Source organism: Diceros bicornis, chromosome 1 (assembly GCF_020826845.1).
Source record: "Diceros bicornis minor isolate mBicDic1 chromosome 1, mDicBic1.mat.cur, whole genome shotgun sequence".
Taxonomy (NCBI): Eukaryota; Metazoa; Chordata; class Mammalia; order Perissodactyla; family Rhinocerotidae; genus Diceros; species Diceros bicornis.
This window is the reverse complement of record NC_080740.1, coordinates 81,129,499-81,151,048: the sequence shown is the minus strand read 5'-3', so window position 1 is coordinate 81,151,048 and position 21,550 is coordinate 81,129,499. Positions and strand designations below refer to the sequence as shown.

The 21,550-nt window shown below is 36.7% G+C and overlaps 1 long non-coding RNA gene across 1 annotated transcript in view; it reads right to left on the bottom strand.

The window, feature by feature from the left end:
- LOC131408602 (uncharacterized) overlaps positions 1-21,550 on the bottom strand; it is a 149,169-nt gene that overhangs the window by 37,323 nt on the left and 90,296 nt on the right. Inside the window, exon 2 of the long non-coding RNA XR_009220795.1 lies at positions 11,042-11,109. This is a non-coding gene — a long non-coding RNA (uncharacterized LOC131408602). The remainder of the gene's footprint in view (positions 1-11,041; positions 11,110-21,550) is intronic.

The following is a 21,550-nucleotide window of genomic DNA, read 5'->3' as shown; positions in this document are numbered from 1 at the left end:
GCACAGTGCTCTGGCCATTAGAAATTAATCATTCAGACCATCTTATTCTAGCCCACCATATTATTTTCACAATAAATGTTAAAATTCTTATGTCTTATTCTGAATCCAAATAAATGTAGGCTGTATAAAAATGGTCACAGACTCTTTTTTTTTTTTTTGTCTTTAAGCATAAGTTTATGGACCAAGGCAAAATAGGATACATCTTGACCCAAAGATTGAATTATAACTCAATGTGAAGCTAGTGTAACTTTGTTTGAGTGAAAGAAAATGTAAGGACTTGAGCTCATAAGAGATGTTCTGTACACCTTAATATAAAAGTGTCTTCATCATTTAAATTATATATGACATTTAGTCATTCAATCAAAATTGACTAAGCACCCAAAGCTTAGGTGAAAAAAACAGAAACAAAAAGTAAAGTCGGAGAGAAAAACCTGAGAAGTGGGTATCATACCCATGGTGGCGACAGGTCTCTCCAAGAGAGAGTCTATCGTCTGCCTTTATTATACTTTTATACCAATGGATAATTTGTGAATTCTTTACAACAGTGAGGATCAAATAGAATTAATTCATTTTGTTTATGATTGCTTTGATGTAATTTTTGCTACAGTATTTCTGACAAATGTATTTTTTTTCCTTTTGGAAAATTTACTTTGGGACAGGTGGCAAAAATAGCGTCCCAGGCCTCTGCATCACGGCAGTTCTGCCCTCACTGTACACTTATTCATCCACTACACAGGGATAGCTAGGAGGTAAAGAAGTTGCATGAATTTGTCTAATAATAAAATTTCTCTGTGTCTTAATTTTCTCATCTGTGAAATAAGTATTCTATTATTTACTTAAGATTGTTGTTTCGAGGATTAAATGGAATAATATTTGTACTGCACTTAGCAGAGAGTCTGGCACATGGTAAATGCTTTATAGATATTGTTTATTAGTAGTAGTACTTTTTATGATAATAAGGCATCTGCCCTCAAGTAGTTCCCAGTTAGTAAGGAAACCAGGCATGTGTGCAGTGAAGTAGCAGAACCTGTACATTTAATGAAAATGAATCCAAACATACACCAAAGGAGAAAGAGACATCTTTTTTTTTAACTCCACCACTTCCCCTCCCTCCTTTAAATTAGATTTTACTCTCCATTCTTCCCTAAAGGAAAGTCATAGGTGAAATATAAATAATAACAAGAGAATTTAATTTTTGACTTTAAAACTATCAAGGACTTTGGTCTAGGTAACTTAAATTCACTCCCTTTGCCATGTGACTTTTCACTCTTCCAGTTAAAGGAATGGGCCATATTTCTTCACCCCTAGCAATGGGTCCAGCCATGGGATTTGCTTTGGCCAACAGAATGAGGCAGAAATGACAGTGTGATAGTTCCAAGTCTGAGGCCTTAAGAGGCTCCTTTGTTCCATTTGCCCTCTTATAGTTCTGCCATCTCCATGAAAAGATCACGTTTAGCCTCTGGTCTCAAGAGAAGGATAAGAGACACATAGAGCAGAACCACCACAGCTGAGCGAGGCTTGCCTAAAACAGCCAATGCCCAACCACCTGCAGAATGGTGTGCCAACTAAACGCTTAATGTTGTATGCCACTAAGGTTTATGTTTGTTTGATTTGCAGTTTCAGTGTAGAAAAGCTGACCAATACAAACAGTTCTGACTTGTTAGAGTATTAAAATTAATTTTTACTTTTTTAAATAACTTTTTATTTTTTCAAATCACTGCCTCTAACCATACTGCCCGATGTCTTCTTCCCATTATTCCATTACATATCAGACATCTTATGCAAATTCCATAACTGTTTTCTTCAGTCATATGTTAAAAAACAAACAAGTAACAAAATAGTGTGGTACTGGCATAAAGACAGATATGTAGACCAAGGGAATAGAACAGAGAGCCCAGAAATAAACCCTCACATACATGGTCAAACGATTTTCAACCAAGGTGCCAAGTCCATCCAATAGGGAAAGGTCAGTCTTTTTAACAAATGATGCTGAGAAACTAGATAGCCACATGCAAAAGAATGAATTTGGACCCTTACCTTACACCATACACACATATTAACTCAAAACGGACCAAGGACCTAACTGTAAGAGCAAAACTATAAATCTCCTAGAAGAAAACATAAGGGGAAAACTTCATGAGACTAGATTTGGTAATGATTTCTTGGATATGACATCAAAAGCATAGGCAACAAAAGAAAAAATTAGATAAACTGGACTTCATCATTAAAGCCTTTTGGACCAGCCCTGATGGCCTAGTGGTTAAAGTTCGGTGCTCACTGCTTTGGTGGCCCTGGTTTGCTTCCCAGTCGCAGAACCACACCACCCATCTGTCAGTTGCCATGCTGCGGCAGCAGCTCACACAGAAGAACTAGGATTTACAACTATGTACTAGAGTTTTGGGGAGGGAACACAAAATTTTTTAAGCCTTTTGTGTATAAAAGGACACTATCAACAAAGTGAAAAGGCAATCCATAAAATGGAAGAAAATATTTGCAAATCATATATCTGATAAGGGATTAATATCCAGAATATATTAAAAAAATAATAAAAACTCTTAGAACTCAACAACAAAGAAAAACCTCAATTTTAAAAATAGGCAAAGAACTTGAACAGACATTCCTCCAAAGAAGATACGCAAATGGCTAATAAACACATGAAAAGATGTTCAACATCACTGATCATTGGAGAAATGCAGACGAAAACCACAATGAGATACCACTTTAGACCCACCGGGATGGCCACTATGAAAAAAAATCCAGAAAATAATAAGTGTTGGCAAGAATGCAGAGAAATTGGAACCCTTGTACACTGCTGTTGGGAATGTATAATGATGCAACTTCTGTGGAAAATGGTATATTCTTCAAAAATTAAACACAGAATTACTTTATAAACCAGCAATTCCATTTTGGGGTATAAATCCAAAAGAATTGAAAGCGGGTACTCAATCATATATGTGCACATCCCTGTTTATAGCAGCATTATTCACAATAGCCAAAATATGGAAACAATTCAAGTATCCATTGATAGATGGGTGGACAAACAAAATGTGGTATACACACACACACAAAGGAATAGTGTTTGAAAAGAAGGAAATTCTGACACATGCTATACCATGGATGAACCTTGAAGACACTGTGCTAAGTGAAATAAATAAGCTAGCCAGAAAGGGACAAACATTGTTTGTTTTCACTTATATGAGGCACTTAGAATAGTCTAATTCATAGGGACTGAAAGTAGAATGGTAGCTGCCAAGGACTGGAGATGAGTAATGAAAAGTTAGCATTTAATAAATACAAAGTTTCAGTTTGGGAAGATGCAAAAATTCTGGAAAATTAATGGTGGGGATGATTGCACAGAGTTGGAAATGTACGCACTGCCGCTGAACTCTACACCTTAAAATGGTAAATTTCATGTTATGTATATTTTATGTAAATTTTGCCACAATAAAAAACAAAAAACCAAATAAACACCTTATAAGCAAGCAAACTCCTTTCAGACCAGTTTAAATCTTTAGAATCATCTAAATGAACACTGATCTCCTCCTCTCTGTCACTAAGTAAACCTCAAACTTAGGGTTCTAAAGTGGGGGAAGGTCAGGTGAAAAAGGTAAGTTGTGTTTGTTGCCGATTGTTTATTTTTGTTTTTGGTCTCCTCCTATTCTCTTCTAGTTCTAGCTGTCCAGGTTAAAGTCTAGGAGAAGGGAGGAAGGAGACATCAGGTTTGATTTTAATGGAACAAATCTGGCTTGGTCTGGTCTGACTGCTGCTGGTGGCCTCTGCTGGCATCTGGTTTCCACGTATGGCGTGCTTGCCCAAGATCTCTCTCACTCCTCTTGGCTCTGCTCCCATTGCAGCCCTGTGGCAAGACTGCTGATTCTGTAACTCAGCAAGTACCCAAGCAGAGAGTGAGATGCCAGCCCCTCTTTAATGTTGCCTGTAATTTACTTTAAAATACTTCCGGTATTTTAGACAGTGGGATATAATGGCTTGTGCTCTGAATTCACTCTTTGGAAACATTAGCTTACATTCGACCTATTCTAATCAGAAACGCATAGTCCAATGGAGGCTAGCGAGCATTTGAAAGTTTTCAATTAGAGATCTACAAACAGCTAAGTCAAGTATTTTAAAAATCCCTGTCTAAATCTTCACTAGAGGGTTTGTTAACTAGGATAAAGTGTATGAAAATAATTTTTCATTTATGAAAAGAGTGAAATTTAAAATATGGGAGTGGCTAAAATGTCTGCCCTTGCATAAACAGGGTAAAACAGAATGAATCTGGCTACCCTCACAACCTAACACATTTAGAGAAATATCTTTAGTCCATGACACTCATCATTCTCTCCTGCCCTTCCCCCCATTTCAAACTTATTGAAGTATTCTGTTACTTGATTCAATTAGAAAATTAGGTGATCATGCCGTCAGAGTGTTGTTGCAAACTTTCATGCAACCACTTGTCAAAGTACCCAATAGCCAGAGTGGGAATTCCTCGAGATTACAGAAAGAGGTCACATGACTATCTTTGTGTCTGCTGGCTAACACTAAATGAGTTGCATGAGTTGCAAAATTTGTTCCAGGCACATAGTAGGCACTCAACAATGTTTGTGGAATAAATGAATTGCATAGGAACCTAAAAAACCTATTTTTCATTTGCAAAGGAAGAAATAAGGCTGGACTGGGAACTGAGCAATCAGGAAAATTTTTTTATAAAGTGGAAATCTAATACAAAGGGAAAACTGGCTGTGGATAGCTTGCTAACTGAATAAGTAAATAAATAAACGGTTTCACTGTTGCGTATGCCAGTTTGTAATGGTTAAAGGGCTCATCTACCATTCTCTTTACATTCTTAACCTCTTCTTGGAGTTGGGAATAATGCATCCTCTTGTAAGCACATTCTAGGGGACACTAAGTTAAGCATCTCCCTTGAGCCCAATTATACCCTCTTCCAAATAGGAGCCCTGTTACTCTCAGGAAGTCGTAGAATCTCAGAAGAATAGCAGCTGCAGCAGCAGCTGTAATACTGAATAGAACCTTAAGTAAATAGCCTAGAAGGCCAGTGAACAATGAATTACAATAAACCAACTATAATTAGTAATAAAAGCCTTAAAATAACTTTACTCATGAGATAGTATTGGTCATATCCTTGCTATGTTCTGGAAATAACAGAATCATTTTTTCACCAATGTAACTACAATGGTAATTAAAAGCTGATTTAGGATCAAAGGCAACCTGAAGGTTATAAATGTAAGTAGCTGGCTCTGAAAGTATAAATATCTTGTTCATATTCACATCTTCACCTTTTTTAAAAAAGTGGGAAAGGGTTTTTGGAGGCTTTTATTTTTTTAAGCTGAACAAAATCAGCTGATAAGTGAAGTAAACCACTCAATACAAAAATATTTTTTATGCCTAAAACATTTAGGGGAGAGAGGACACAAGGCAGCATGAGAAAAAAAAAAATTGGCTGTTTACACTATGTTTTTTATCTGGATAGGGAAAGTTTTAATTGCTAATCTCATGATATAAGATGTGACAGAAATTCAGAAATGGCGGTGAATAACATAGGCAAAAGTAGTTGCATGACGCTAAATAGAAGAGGTGAGATTTGGTTAGACCCAGAAAGTTTCTACCATTGCTGTGTGGTAGAAACATCTATTTATCGTTGTAGTTTTCTCACCATTTCATAATCACTTATTGTCATAGATTCAAAAATTGTCTATTTGATGAAATCATCTCTAGATATAAGCACAAAACCACAGCAGTGAAAATGTATCAACATAATTAAGGGCAATGTTAAAAATTTATGTCATATTCTTAGATTCAGTGCTTCAGAATTAGCATAATATATTAACAGAGAGTTTCCAAGGGAAAGAGTATAATCCCATGTAAGTTGGTATTGGAAATCACGAGCAAAACAAAGATCGACTAGTCCTCATGGAGTTCACAGTCCAGCTAAAGAGACAGGCATTAATCCACTAATGACACAGATCCATGTACAATGACAACAATGCGAGGTGCTATAAAAGGGAAGTTAAGGAGGCCATGAAAAGTGTAGGACAGAAGAACTAGCCTAGTCTGGAGAGAGTGGAGAGGTAGTTAGAGGATGAATCCCTGGAGACTCCTTTGCTGAGAAATGAAGGATGACCACTACGTAAAGGGGCCATGAGGAGGACGAACAAGGGAGCCTATGCAAAAAAGTTCCATGGCTAAAGGTGGCATGGCACATAAGAGGGACTTAGAAAAAGCCATTTTTTGCCCACAAGAAAGATATTTTGAAAATGTATCTGTTCTGTTCGATAGTTAAGCAGGAATGGACAATCTATGACATGAGTATTTCCTCTTCCCTCTTCTGTGCTGCTGGCATCTTTTCATGAGTTAAGACATAGCCCCAGAATCTTTCTACCATAGCGCTCCACGAATTCACCAAGGCAAGCAGCAACATATTTGTTAGCCCTATCATAGAGGGATGGAAGCAAGCCTTTATTTATCTGCTTGTCCCCAAGATCCAAGTTCCTTTCACACGATAAGTCCTCAATAAACATTGCATAACTCAAAGCATGAAGGAAGATCATGAACTATGACAGTGACAAGATAATAAGGCTGTGATTTATTCATTCATTTGTTAAAAAATATTATTGAGCATCTACCAACTGCCAAGGTCTCTGGGGGGTAGAGTCACAATCAATACAGAAAAAGCCTTTATTCTTATGGAGTACACATCCTAATGGGGTGGAAAGAGACCATAATAATGTAATTAAATCAACAAAAATAACAGATTATGATAAATGCTATAAAGACAATAAATAGAGTAATGACAGAATAACATATGTTAGTCCAAAAAGCACTATTAGGTAATATCTGAGCTGAGACATGAACGAAGAAGGAGAACAAGTCCACTTTGGGAAGCATAGCTAAAGAGCAGCCAGACACAGAAATCTCAGGTTGAGGAACGGCTGGAATATTCCAGGTAGAGAAGGAAACTCATGCCGGTTGGAGAATGGTAAGCAAGCAAGAATGGTGTGTCATGGGGCTGGAGAGTTAGGCAAGAGCAAAATAATGCAGGGCCATTTAGGTCCAGAAGAAAAGTTTATTTTAGATTGTCTTCTGAGACCAAGGGGAAGTGAATAAAAGGTTTTACGAAGAAGAATGACACCTTTCGATGTGTATTTTACAAAGATCCTTCCGAATGTTTGGTGAAAAGTGCATTTCAGAGCGGCAAGCAAGAGAGCGGGAAAACATACCTAACACCAATAACCATGAGGCTCTGTAAATAGAGAAAGTGTCTGTCTGTCTTGGCTGCAGGGAGAAACGAAATAGAGCAGAACAAATATGTCAACATACTGAGGTGAAAATGAAACAACTGCCAGAAAAAGATTATGGCATGATCATGTTACCTAACAAAAACAAAATAAATTAAAAAATGTATGAACAAACGAATGAATGAATGAGTGAATCAAACCCAAACATGAACTGAGGCATTTGTTCCTATAAGGCCTACAAGCATCATGGGTAGACAAAGAATACCTATCTTCAAACAAGTTCCTTTAATTTGAACTATAACATGTAACATGATCCTATCCCTAATTCCCACTCCATCAGGCAAATATTTTCATGTTTTATAGGCATATTGCTTTGAAAGCAATATTTTTCTGTTATCTGGCATAAAAAAATTTAATGCCTCAGACTAATTTTTTGCCTGAACTCCAAAGGAAACTCTTGTAATGATATTCTGATTGATGTCAAGGAACACACTGTTTTAATTCGTTCCAGCTGTGACAATGTGTGCTCATTTCTCTTCTCCGTGAAAGTGCACGTTCTGCTTGTGGCCACCTGATTCTCAACACTGGGTTGTCCACTGTCATGATTTGACCTGGATCACTGATTTTTGACCTTGGCCTTTTGACCTCTCCCATTTCTTACCCTGACAGTGTACGCTCTTTGGCTTCTGACCTAAGCTTTTCTCATTAGCAGGCACTAATGAGCACTTCGGTCAAAGCAGAGAGAAGACCTTGTCACACCTCTAGGTCTCTTGGAACTTATGTACTGCCAAGGCCTCACTTCCACCCCAAAGAAGAGTGAGATCAAAATACATTTACAAACTTGCCATCACACAAATAAAAGGTTCTACTTTGGATATATCTTACTAACTGTACAAGGGCCCCTAGCATTTGAGTCAAACAAATTTCTACCTTTTTACATGGTATCCTCCATAGAGTTATTGGAATAATATGAATATCCAACATATTCAGAGTATTTATTGTGTTCCAGACATTGCTACGTTTTCCACATGTTATCTGATTTAATCTTAATAACAAGCTCATAAGATGGGTTCTATTATAATTCCCATTTTACAGGTTGGGAAACGATAACTTGAAGATGTTAAACAGCTTGCCAAGATTATACACTTAGAAAAAGGGCAAAGACAAAATTCATCTCAAGTCTGTGTTGTTTAAAAATCCACACCCTCAGCTACTAGCTCGAGTGTCATCCGGGAAAGAAGAAAGTGAAACACTTACTCCTCCACACTATATACTATGCTTTATTCTTATATTTAAAAAAGATTTAATTCATGTCATAATATGAAAATAGGATGTTTTAAGGAGAAAGTTTCATGTATGAGTCAAAAACTTGATTATTATTATACCAGCTTATCTAGAGAAAAGATTTAAAATATTAATAACAACATTAATTTTACCCACAGATTATTTTGGGATTGACATAATATCAAACAGCAGGCCAGGTGTTCAAATTCTAAATTACCAATTCTTAAGACAAGTGTCTAAAACTCAAGTTACACCTTAATACATTCAACTGAATTTTAGTGTCACAGCTAACTTTTCTCACTCCTGAGTGAATTATTTTTCTTTCTGTCTCTAAATACGAGGGAAAAAATGTGTATTTTCAAACAAGATGCTGTAAAATTTGCAGAATATTGAAAATTCCCCTTCAAGGCTAGAAAACTCAGTTTCTTTAATAATTCAAACCTTTGTCTTCCTAGGTGGGCTTCACAACTGCAATGAAAAGTTAGGAAGCATGAGACTGCCTGACTCCCCCAGGAAGCAAACTCTTCGTAGCATACCGATCAGAACATTTTTCTCTTTGTCTTCAATAGATCAATAATACTGAGGTTGCCAAAGTATCTATCCAACAGAGGACTCCATTTCAGAATACATCCATGAAATGTCTTCAAATACAACAGCCGATATTATCTGCAACTCATCAATTTCTTAGCTCCTCTGACCATAGCTTACATGTATCTAACATCAAGATTTCTTATTCCAAGTCTTTTACATTATAGCAATTTCCTTTGGGATTATATCGCAGTAAGTAACATGCTCTTTGGGAACTATTTAATTTTTCCTCAGCTTGTTCTTTTTCCTAACCCCACCCCACCCCAAATCCCACAGACTTGTCATTTTTAGAGTTGAAGTATTAGCTTTATCATGAAGTTTCTTCTCTATAGGAACAAACAAGCAAAATGAAAGTGAAAAGAATGGATTGAAAAGCCAAAAAAAAAGCACACCTGGAAATGTCTAGAAAGCATACATACACACATAACACACAAGCAACCCATCTTGTATATAAAACAAGAAAAGACCAAAAAAGTCCATCAAAACTCCACAAAAAATACAGAAATGTCTCATGTCACAGGTTCAAAAGTCAGATATTCCCATGTGTTTTCTGTTTTTTTGTGAGGAAGATCAGCCCTGAGCTAACATCCATGCCAATCCTCCTCTTTTTTGCTGAGGAAGACTGGCCCTGGGCTAACATCTGTGCCTATCTTCTTCCACTTTATATGGGATGCCACCACAGCATGGCCTGACAAGCGGTGGATGACAAGCAGTGCGCGTTTGTGTGCACCCGGGGTTCCGAACCCGGGCCGCCAGCAGCGGAGCGCAAGCACTTAACCGCTATGCCATGGGGCCGGCCCCACCATGTGTTTTTTAAAAAGTAAAATGAATGATAAAAAATGATAAATTCCTTTTAGTTGTAGAATTCTTAATAGTTCTCAGAGTGCTATTACATATGTTATCTGTCTTTTTAAAACCTTTGAACAAATCCTAAGTAACGTGCAATTTGCCTCAGTACTATATTGTGTTTCTATTTTATGGAAGAAAACTGTAAATAAGGTTAGAGGTGCAAAAAACCAAAACAAATCACTTACTAAACAGAGAAAAGGTATCCATGAAGGCAGCAAAGACAGCTGAATTTCGCAAAAGCACATAATTAACTATAGCTTGGAACTTTTCCAAAATCTCATTCACCAACTGGCTAACACTTAGACTGAAACACACTGGGTGACAGGAAGAACTCTCAGGGTGAGGGCCACCAACTCTGAGACAGTCATACTCATTAGAACATATCAAGTCTGCCCCCACTATGGACACTCTCTCTCCAGTGCAAAAGGTGTAATATATACAACCAAGGAAAAGGACACTCGGTTGTGTGCTCATTTAACAGAACTCCCAAGTCAGGAAGGTTGCTTAGATTGAAAAGAAAGATCACACTAGTGAAAAATGTGAACACATAAAATTGAAACTTGATAGAGTCATAGATGGTGGATTTTATATCTACGTCTATATATGGACATCGATATAATTTTTTAAAAGTTTTCTGTTATTAGTTCCTTCAATCATTTAAACAACTTTCTTTACGCACCTACATAGACACTGGGGGTTAAAAAATGATTATGACACTGTCTTTATCAGCAAGAAGCTCCTGGCATAGAGATGAAATCAATGAGTAGGAGAATTATGATAAGTGGTAAATTGACAGTGTAATGAGGGCCCTGGATAACTAACTTAGCCTGGGTGGAGGGAGGAGCAGCTGTTTGTTTTTTCGATAAACACATGCATTTTTTTTTTTTCATGTATGTGAGCAGCAAGAAAGGTTAGAATCCTGATTAAGAACAAGAAAAATACCAAATGAGGCTATTGTTGACTTGCATATTTACTTAGGAACAAGAATTCACAGACACTTTGATTGAGTGAACACAGTAGCAACTCTTTTGGTTTATGACACACATGCTGTCATTCCTGGTGATTACCTGCAGAAGAGCTTCAATGGGCTGCTCTCAAAACACCACACAGAGCCGTCTGGTTGTCTTCGTTGAATCTAAAAGACAAGAAAAGCATCGTTAAAGCTATCAGCTTATGACACACAGGTAGCACTGAGAATAAGCGATATGAAATATCCACACCAAAAAGATCTGCCCACCAAACACAGAGAACGCCAAGGACAGAAGTGGATTAGTGAGTTTATCTCAGAAGTGACAGGTTTCTGCATTTCAGAAGCATCATGCTGGAGTGGGTGATGGAAGAGCTTTATGTGAATAAAACCAAGATCCCCATTCACTGGGAAACCTTGGGTTTCTTTTTTGATCTATACCCAGCTTGGAAATCCTAGATTAACCCGATAGAGCCAGTTTTTCTTCAGTCTCAGTTGCTGCTTCCATGAGGATTTGAGCCGATTCTGAGACGCAATGCCTGTCACTATAACCATTAACAAATATGATACGGAAGAAAAGAAAAATATTTAAAAAAACAAAAAGCAAACTAAAAAAAACCCACCTATAGCTTTTAATAGTTTTGATTTCCTACCAAAGGCCACACTAGCTATTTATTTGTCTCTCTGTTGGGTGACTGTATGCAATTCATCATTTATAGAAAGATAATCAGAAAGTCATTATTTGTCTTAGGTTTGGACCTAATTCAATTCAGTGCAAAGACACGCAATGAACAAGCTTTATGAAAGCTGTGAAACAAGACACTTGATATTGTGTCGATATCCCATGCACATGCCTTTATACTGGGTTCAATCTTCCATGAGACTCTTAGAGAACTTACAACAAACAACAATAACACATTTGTGAATTTCCTTTAATGTTGGTAGCACAAGTTAAAAACAATAACAATAACAAATTACATTTGGGCTTTCTCCAAGCATAAGCATGAGAACGAAGGTGACAAGGCAATATTTAGGAACATGCACAAGTGTAGAGAAACTTGATGATTTTATCAGGTTTTTGCATTGCTTTGGGACTTTTCTCTGAGTTCAATAGGCAATCAGATGAAAACTGTCAATTGTAATAATTGGAAAATATTTACTTCGCAAAATCTGATGTTGGAGCTCTAAAATGTTTCTCATTCTACCTACATTAGAGTTTCTGGAATTACAGTCATAAGATAAACAGTGGAAATGTACACGCAGATGTTTTGGACTCTATTTCCAAGGTAACTGTACTAACTGCTAATTTTTAATGAATGTCAGCTCTAGAGAGCTTTGCTTCTTGGATCTAGTTTTTTAAGAAAGAACCTAAAACCCTCTGCATAAAACTGTTTTGATGGGCATGATAGTTCTCTTTGCCTTTGAAAGGAAAATAACAATAATTAAGCACTTAAAGCTTCGATGGATGAGGGGTTTTTTTTTCTATTTTTTAAAAAAATCATCAAGCTCTTTGAAACAGGACCTATACAACTACTTTCATCATAATTATCAACCTCTCAGAACAAATTTTGTACTCTTTATGTAAAATCTGCACGAAATTCCCTAAGTCTTAACTATGGAGAAAATTACTTGCCACCAAAGTTTACCAAATGGTACTGTAAAGAAATACTAAACCCATTAGAATGACATGTTTCATTTACCAGAAAATATTAAAATCCTGTCAATGTGATTTTCATCAAGAAGGTTTTCACTGAAATAACAAAAAATAAATGAAGAAAATCAAATATAGTCATCTAGTTAAATATTCATTTTCTTATCTTTAGGGAGCTGTTTATTACACTTTGAACACCTGGCCTTTAGTAAAACGTTGTCTGGTTTTAAACTTGTTATCACACCACAGCAAATTCTAAGAGGGCTATAAATTAAGCCCATTATTATTAAAAAGCCAAAATAACAAAGTGTCCTCCTTCCCAATCCAGGAATTATCGAAGGAAACTGTGATCTAAGAAAAAAATATCTAGACAGTCCTCTCAGGGCCAGCAACTGAAGCTCCTACAGCACAAATTTTAAGGAGGCACTCACTCAGAGTTAGACTCTGCACTTGCATGAAGCTGAGAGCAAGGGCCTCCTTAAATTTTGCAGCCTAGGCACCTCATTTATTTCACGCTGATCCTAGCTCTGAGTCAGTCCTCTGGCAGTTGTGGTAATGGTATTTAATTTAAAAGTTTTATTGATAAACATTAAAACAACAACCATAAAAAATACTCTTCATGTGTTTGATAGAACTATAAGACAATATGTTCTACACAACTGCAACTTAAATAAGAAAACATGAATTTTGACATATATAATTGAGAAAATCAATGAAAACATCTAAAGTAGACAGAAAAGGTAAGAAATAATTACCCTCAGGAGGTGCACTGAAGAGAAGCAAAGTCAGTAGTACTAGGGAAAAAACCAGCAGAAAAGCAGTAGAAAAAGAAAAAAGAAACATAGTATGCAGAGAGCAAAGAACTCAATCAAGAAGACACATTACTCAGTAAAATAAAACAAAAACAAACAATCAAAATGCCTAGGTGGAAAGTGGAAAGAAAATGGTTACATAAACTAGGATTTCAGTCCTTGATGCAAACATAAGCCTTGTCATAGTAAGTGAACTTTAAAGCAAGTTAATTTCTGTGAAACAGGTTCCTCGTCCATCAAGTAAGAATGATAGAAATCAGAATAAGTAAAAATCACAGCAATAGCAACTGTATTTAAGTACTACCCACGTGAAGGCACTTTGAACAAGCATTATCTCAGTTTTACGACAACAGCCCTGGGAGATAGGTATTGTTCCTATTTTACCAAAAAGGAAATTCTGATGATAACATAATGCATTAAATCATACACACACACACACACACATACACACACACACACACACAGCATAATGATAATATATTACGTTAAATATATAAAGCTCTTAGCAAGGCATCAAGTTGTGGAAGCTCAGGGAAGAGTAGCTATTATTATGGTAAATTAAAAACCTATTTACTGAATGCTATTTTAATATAAACAAAAATTTTTTAAATTTCTTATTTGGATCATTTTAATTTATTAGTTTACCTTTTCCCAGATACCATTCCATTAATGCAAAAATAAGAAGCAAAAGAGGAGTCAATAAGCATTGTCACCAATCTCCCCCAAAAGGCATGATTAGATTTGGGGTTTTGGAAGTCCCAGTGAATTCATTAATTCTTATAAAAACAGAATATCATTGGAGTGTTACATACAAAGGGTGAAGAGGGAGTAAATTGGAGGCCATGGATTTTCATAACAATACAAATGAAATGCTAAGAAGCTTAGCAGGGATAGGAGCTGTCACATTGACAAAGCCAAGGCACCCTCTCCTGCCTGTGACAAATCTAGACTTCAGAGGCGGAGCTGGAAAACAGACTCTGGAGGCAAGACAGACATCAGGATACACCTGGGATAGACAACCATCTTTGTTGGAACAACAAATTTCTTAGCAGTTCATGAGCTGACAAATAGAAACAAAGTCCCCCAAAAGCTGTTAGTAGTTGTACAACACAGAGATCTTAGCCTACAGTTAATACTTTTGTCTTACAGGAGCTTCAGGTTTCAGTTTTAAGTGTAGAGCTAAATACTGTTTAGAAATGTTTTCATTTATTTTTTTCTCCACTTTGCTAAACAAGGATGGTGTTTGTCTAAGGATGGTGTTTGTCTACTCAAAAGAAAAGTTTATAGCCACAAGTCTGTTATCTATACATAGAGGTCTGGAACACTGAGAAATTTAAAAGACAAACAAATAAACAACAACAACAAAAACACGACATAGTTTGATAGGAAACATGACTGAGCAATTTCAACTTGCCCTCTCCTTCCAGGAATACGTTCGAGGAAACACATCACTATTTACTGTGCTGACTCACATTAGGAAGCAGGATGTCAACGGGACCTTAGCTGTTAGTGCCATCGAGGCTATTCTGACCCCTAGTAACCTTGTGTACAGCAGAGCAGAACCCTGCCTAGTCTTTCTGTGCCATCTTCTCATCTTCTGGCACTATATCAGACATGCTCCACTGCTATTCACAGGGTTTTCATGGCCAGTTTTTTCAGAATTAGGTGGCCAGGTCTTTATTCCTAGTCTGCCTTAGTTTGGAAGCTCTACGGAAACCTGTCCATCATGGGTGACTCTGCTGGTATTTTAAACACTATTGGCATAGCTTTTAGCATCACACCATCATGCAGCCACCACAGGATGACAACTGACAGATGGGTGCTGTGATTCCCTGACCGGGAACCAAACCTGGGCCACAGTAGTGAGAAAATCTTAACCACTAGATCATCAGGGCTGGCGAAGGGGACCTAGCTGATTAAAAATTATATATCTATATTTTTCATCAGCAGTCATTTCAGAAAACAACATAACTAAAGCCAAAATGACAGAGCAAATGTAAGATTACCCCATTCTCATTCACACTATGTAGATGCTACTGTTTTGGAAAATTCAACAGGTGGAGTCTAGACAAAAGAATCCAGCAGATTCTTAATGGGTCATGGAGATTTGCCTTTGAAGGTAGCAAATATCCCAAATGCAGTTTCTGGCTTTTGGAGGGAAGTTGTTGTCCTTTGTTGTTCTATGTAGTGAGAATGCTTATGGGACAGGCTTTATTCAGTTTAACAGAAAGTGTTACAGCTGAACCTCACCAACCACAGCTAATGACGCAGATGGTCTGAATCTGAAGACAGTGAAGAGACAAAGTGCTATGAAACCTGAAGGCTCCGGACTCAAAGGTTCTGGGTGGAGAAGGATAGATTGTAGGTGTATTGGAAGCAGGGCTGCCAGGGAGGAGGTTGCTGTTGACTATGAAGATGCAGATTATTTTGCTTGGGAAAGGAACAAGAGCGGACAGATTTGGGATATATTTTGGAGAACCAATCAGTCTCATTTCAGAAATCACTATAACATTAGGCATTCTACGATCACCCTAACTAGCATTGAAGCCTAAACCCCAGTCAACTCTATCACATTACCCTGATTCTATCTTCTTCCTAGCCTTTATCAATTATGAAAATATCTTGTTTACTTCTTCATTGTTTTCTCTCCCACTAGAATGTAAGCTTCTAGACAAGAGAATTCTGGATTTTCCACCCCTATGTCTCTAGCACCAAAGAATAGTGCTCAACACTATTAAGCAATAAGCAAAATATAAAAACATTATAGAAATAACTAGATCTTAAAGAGTATGCCATAGTTCAGTAAAAAGTTTACTATCTGTTAAATAAGTATATATTACTAAATATACATTTTAACATATTATACATAAAAAGTATACATAATATACATACATGTTTTGAATAACAATGAAATGAAAACCCATATGGCTACAGCTGTCTTAAGATATAGAACATTGCTGTTATCTTTGAAGCTCTCTTCCAGACAGGCAGGCCCAGCTCAAACAAGGGACACAGATCTCCTTCTCCATGAAGAGTCTTTCATTTCTTTGCTTTTTTCTTGATTGATCAGATTTTCAAAAGAGAAAAAGTATTAAACAACATGGTATACTGGCTGGAGCTGTGGATACAAACTTTTTTTGATTATATGCCCGGCCATAAATCTTTTTGTGATATGCATTCATTATGTAACTATTTATTTATTCATGAACTATATACATTTGCTACTGTGCAATGTATTTTACACATTATAAATCCTAGAAGATAATGAAATGTACAAAGTGTACTTTTATAAAAAGATGAAATTAAAATATTTCATAAATTTTATTTATATCATCTATTAATTATACAAAATCAATTTTTTCTCATTAAAGATATTATCATTAGCATTATTAGTGCTATATTCCATTAAATGTAAGATGTATTATTATTTCATGTATCACTAGGGAAGAAAAAATACTGCCAATTTAACTATCACATGCTACCCATCAATCATAAGGTACAACTCTAATTTCAGAGATGTTAAAATGCACACTTTATTTATAACCAATGGAAAGGAGTAACTTTTTTTTAAGGGAAAATCCAATGAATATAGTTCATTAGTTTTGAAGATTATGTTTTAAAACCATAATACAACACTTTAACTGCCTTGCTATAACGTTATTTTAATTCTAATCTTAGGTTTCATGGCTGCCATAGCTAGGAAAAAGATACTTTACAAATATATATATGGATCCAAATATAAGAAATAAAACATTGGATCATTTCTCAATAATAAAAACTTTTTAATGCAATCTACCATTTATGTGAAAGGTTTTAGTGTTGTATTTGCAAATTCTCTGGAAGGAGTACCTTTTAAAATTTTTACAAATGACTTAAAAATGCACTGAAACTTCATATGTGGAAGACTTTAATACAAGTTCAATGATTCTGCATCTAAGTTTGTGTTTGTGTGTGTGTGTGTGTGTGTGTAAGAGACAGAGGTTTATCTTAGACATTTTTCTTCTTATAGCTGACACACTTATAGTTTGCAGAATGGAACAACGGAAGCATTTTTAAGCATCCACTTCCAAAATGTTTTCTTCATAGCACAAAAACAGTCACTTTGACGCTCAATGTTAAAATGTCAGCTTTATCTTGAAAAATTCATTTTTAGTGGACAACTTCTTATCAGATCATAATGGTTTTGGCTCATAATGTGGCTGAGGAAGACTGTACTAGCAGTAGGAGTACAGCCAGCTCTGTTATGTTCTTGTTCACTTGTGCTAATACTACCAACATTATTTATTACCTGTATGTCTTTATAGACATCTTTTAATATCAGCTGTCCATTCTCTGACAGTTTATCATATAATCCTTATTTTTAATTAAACTCTAACATCATACCATGTTGAAAGTGACCTAAAAATGATGGTGTAACTGTCAACTACTCCACAATGTGGAAAGCTTACTATTCTCCAAATAGCCCATGAGCCACATAAGACACATCACCATATGATACATGCAATGAATATGGGCACGATGTCAATGGATGTATTAATTCTCAGCAAAGTACAATTTCTTTCTCATCGTAATATAAAAATAATCATAAGCAGAAGTTCTCATATTGCCTTCTGGAACCTAGTGAACAGTCCTGTGTGTCTCTGGGATGGGCACACCCTCTGTTCGACAGCACTGGACCAACACTGGATTTTGAAATGGGTCCTAGAGGTGGCAAACTTAAAAGCCAATGGGTGCCAGTTTTACAATGTAAATGGGAAAAATGGGCTGGATTTTGGCAAACTAGACAGTGCATGGCTCATCAAAGGAGGCAACTCCTATAGATAGGCCTAGTATTGCTAGATCTGAATTTTAGTGAGAAACTGGATAGCCACATGTTTACATGAAATTTGTCCATTTTCAAATGCTGAAAAGAAATTGAAAGTTTTTATAAAATGCTAGTGGACTAAACCAAAACCATATGTGAGCTGGATTTATCCATGGGACTGCCAGTTCATTTTTTGTAACTAGATATAAAAGAGAGCACATAGAAAAAAGAATATAAAGAGCAAAAGAACAAGAGGAGGAGGAAGAGGAAGAAGAGGAGGAGAAATAAGGAGAAGAAACACATTCTGAGGAGATTACTAAATCAATTATCTTAACCTCTTGAAATGTCATATGCAAAAGGCTTTTTTCCATTTTAATTAAAAAATTCCCCTTAAAAATAAAATTAAGGAAAAATTTCAAGAGCTTCATCTCAAACAGCACTTTATTGGAAGCTGATCCAGGATATATATCATGCAAAACCTTGTAAGCACCAATTTAACTGTGCAATATTAACCATATATTAGACAGAATAGATAACAAAATTCCTCCCCACCCCCCTTCCCTGCCTGCCTACATTCCTTCCTTCTTTCCCTCTATAATTCTTTCTCTCCTTACTCCCCTGAGTGCCCTCTTTCTCTCTCTCTAGTTGGTGGGAAAGGTTGTCTCTTAAAAGTTATTATAACATACAATGAGCTCCTCCATACAGTTTCTTGAGTTGGTTTTTGGAAATTAGTATATTGAAGGTAAAATCACGTAAAATGATAATAAAATAAACTACTATAGTCGTGCAAACTACTATTATCATAGACCAGGCATACAATCAGGTTTCACGCATGTAGTCTTTTTTTGGTGCTAATACTGTAAATCGCTGCTTTATAAAAAGCACTCTTGCCAATAAATAATTTATTCACATTTTAATGTTGTCTTTGCAACACATTCATCATAACAGATTTGTTTTTTTGCCAATGTGTATTGGAACATTGCCAACAAGAACTGCTCATAAAAATACGACCTCCCTCATTTTTTTTCCAACGAGATGATGTAAAGAGAGGAACCCAAATAATCCAAACAATGTTTAACACCTTTAGCATATGTTGGAAAGCAAAAATGAAGACTAATGTTCTCCTAGATAGCTCATTCAATGTTTATCTTGATGACTAGAAAACAAGCAGCCGAACAACCACCGAACTGAATTACAATAAAATATACGTTTTTCAGAGAGAGGAGCACAAAATCACTTTTCATTTGGCAGGCTAAGTATGCTATATTTGAACAGAATGTTACATATTCATTTCATTCATCATTTAAAGGCAGATAATCAGGAAGTCATTACGTGGCCTGTATTGGGCAGCTATTCGATTAGAGCATAATTGAGCACTCTGTAATTCAGCCAACGCTGACAGGTTGGGAATGCATAATATCCATCCCAGGTATTTTGAATGTGGGGAAAAGTATGGGGCAAACAGTATTTGCTGGTCAAAAGAGGCCACCAGGATAAAAGAGAAGACTTAAAAAGACAAAAATTTGTTTATTTACTTTTCCTCTTTTTTTATTTCTTTTTTATTGTTCAGTTAATTTTGCAAACCAACAATTATAAATTTCAGTAACTTATTTGGGAAATAATCCTCTCTGGACTCAGAAGACTCGATGTGACATTTTGGGTCATGCTGGCATCCTTCTACGGTGCTCCAGACTGACTGTTCACAGACTCTTAGACACAAAGGTGGTAAACTAAGGCAAAAAACTGCTTTCATCCAGAATTTTATGAAGAGGGGAGCTGGGATTGGAAGTTAGAGTGCAGAAGTGGATGAGAAGGTAGAGTAAAAATTGGATAGATACTGTCAGCACACCTACTTCTTTTAAGTATTGCCAATAAAGGCTGCCATGGCTTTCCACTACTGTACTGACTGTTCCCCGCTTGTCAAGTTCCTCCTCCTCCCTTAACCTTCCTACCCAAATCCAAGGTGAAGTTTCATTCCGAAAAGAAATCTATTATACTGCAGTAGGAAACTTTATTAGGTTTGGAAATATAATCTATTTGGCTGAAGAATTTGTAAAAAGTTACTAATACTTATTCTATTTTTGTTACATTAGTAACTAACTTAGTGATTTTTAAGAGAGGGAGGAGTATTTTATCATTAGTATTTGTATTAGTTTCCTAGTTCTGCTGTACCAAAGTACCACAAATTGGGTGGATTAAAACAACAGAAATTTATTCTCTGACAGTTCTGGAGGCTAGTAATCTGAAATCAAGGTATTGACAGGGTTGGTTCCTCCTGAGTTCTCTGAGGGAAAATCAGTTCCATGCCTCTCTCCCATCTTTGGTATTCCTTCACTCCAATGCATCACTCCAATTTCTGCCTACATCTTCACATGGCATTCTCCCTGGGTCTCTGTGACTTCATGTGCCTGTCCTCTCATAAGGAACTCACTCATTGAAAATTAGGGGCCCATCTTACCCCAGCATGACCTCAATTAATCACAACTACAACAATCCTATTTCCGATTAAAGTCACATTCTGAGGTAGTGGGAATTAGGACTTCAACATATCTTTTGGGGGGGATACAATTTAACTCGTAATAGCATTGTTTAGAATTGCTGGCACATGGTAATAATAAAAAGCAGATTGACTTTTAGCTGGTCTTACTACTGTTTTTAAATTGTCTGTTAAAAATGCACTCCTTTATTGCCGGCACCTGTGGAAGTGCACCTGGCACTTCCACTGCCCGCTCATGATACCCACTGCCTTGACTTGGTCAGAAGACATATTAAGACACAGGAAATATATGAGGAGGAAGCTGTAAAGAAACTAAATTCTTGTGATCACAAGAATAGAATCAGCCAAGGACAGAGTAATAAAGGTCACAACTAAAAAAGAAGAGAACCTCCCCGCTGCCCTTTATTAACGGACTCCCTCTCCATTTTACTGATATTACAAGGCACATGTCCACATTCAATTAAATATTAATAGAGTCTGGTTCAAAGATGACAACGTAAGAGGATCCTAAACTCACCTCCTCCCATGAACGGACGCAATCTACAGCTATAATGGAACAACTTCCTCTGAAAAAACACCTAAAAACTGGTTGAGCGACTCCTGTGCACGGGGGAAGGAGACAGGCCCACCTGGAAGGGGGTGGAAGAGGCTGGGACACAATCTTGTCATAAACCCTCCCCCTGGCAGCGATTCACAGTCCGAAAGGAACTCAAAACCTGGATCTTCTCCCCGAGAAGGATCTGAACCCCACATTGTGCACCCCTTACTTCTAAGACCTGCACCTGAAAGATGACCCCCCAAAACATCTAGCTTTGAAAATCAACAGGGCTCATGTCCAGGAGACC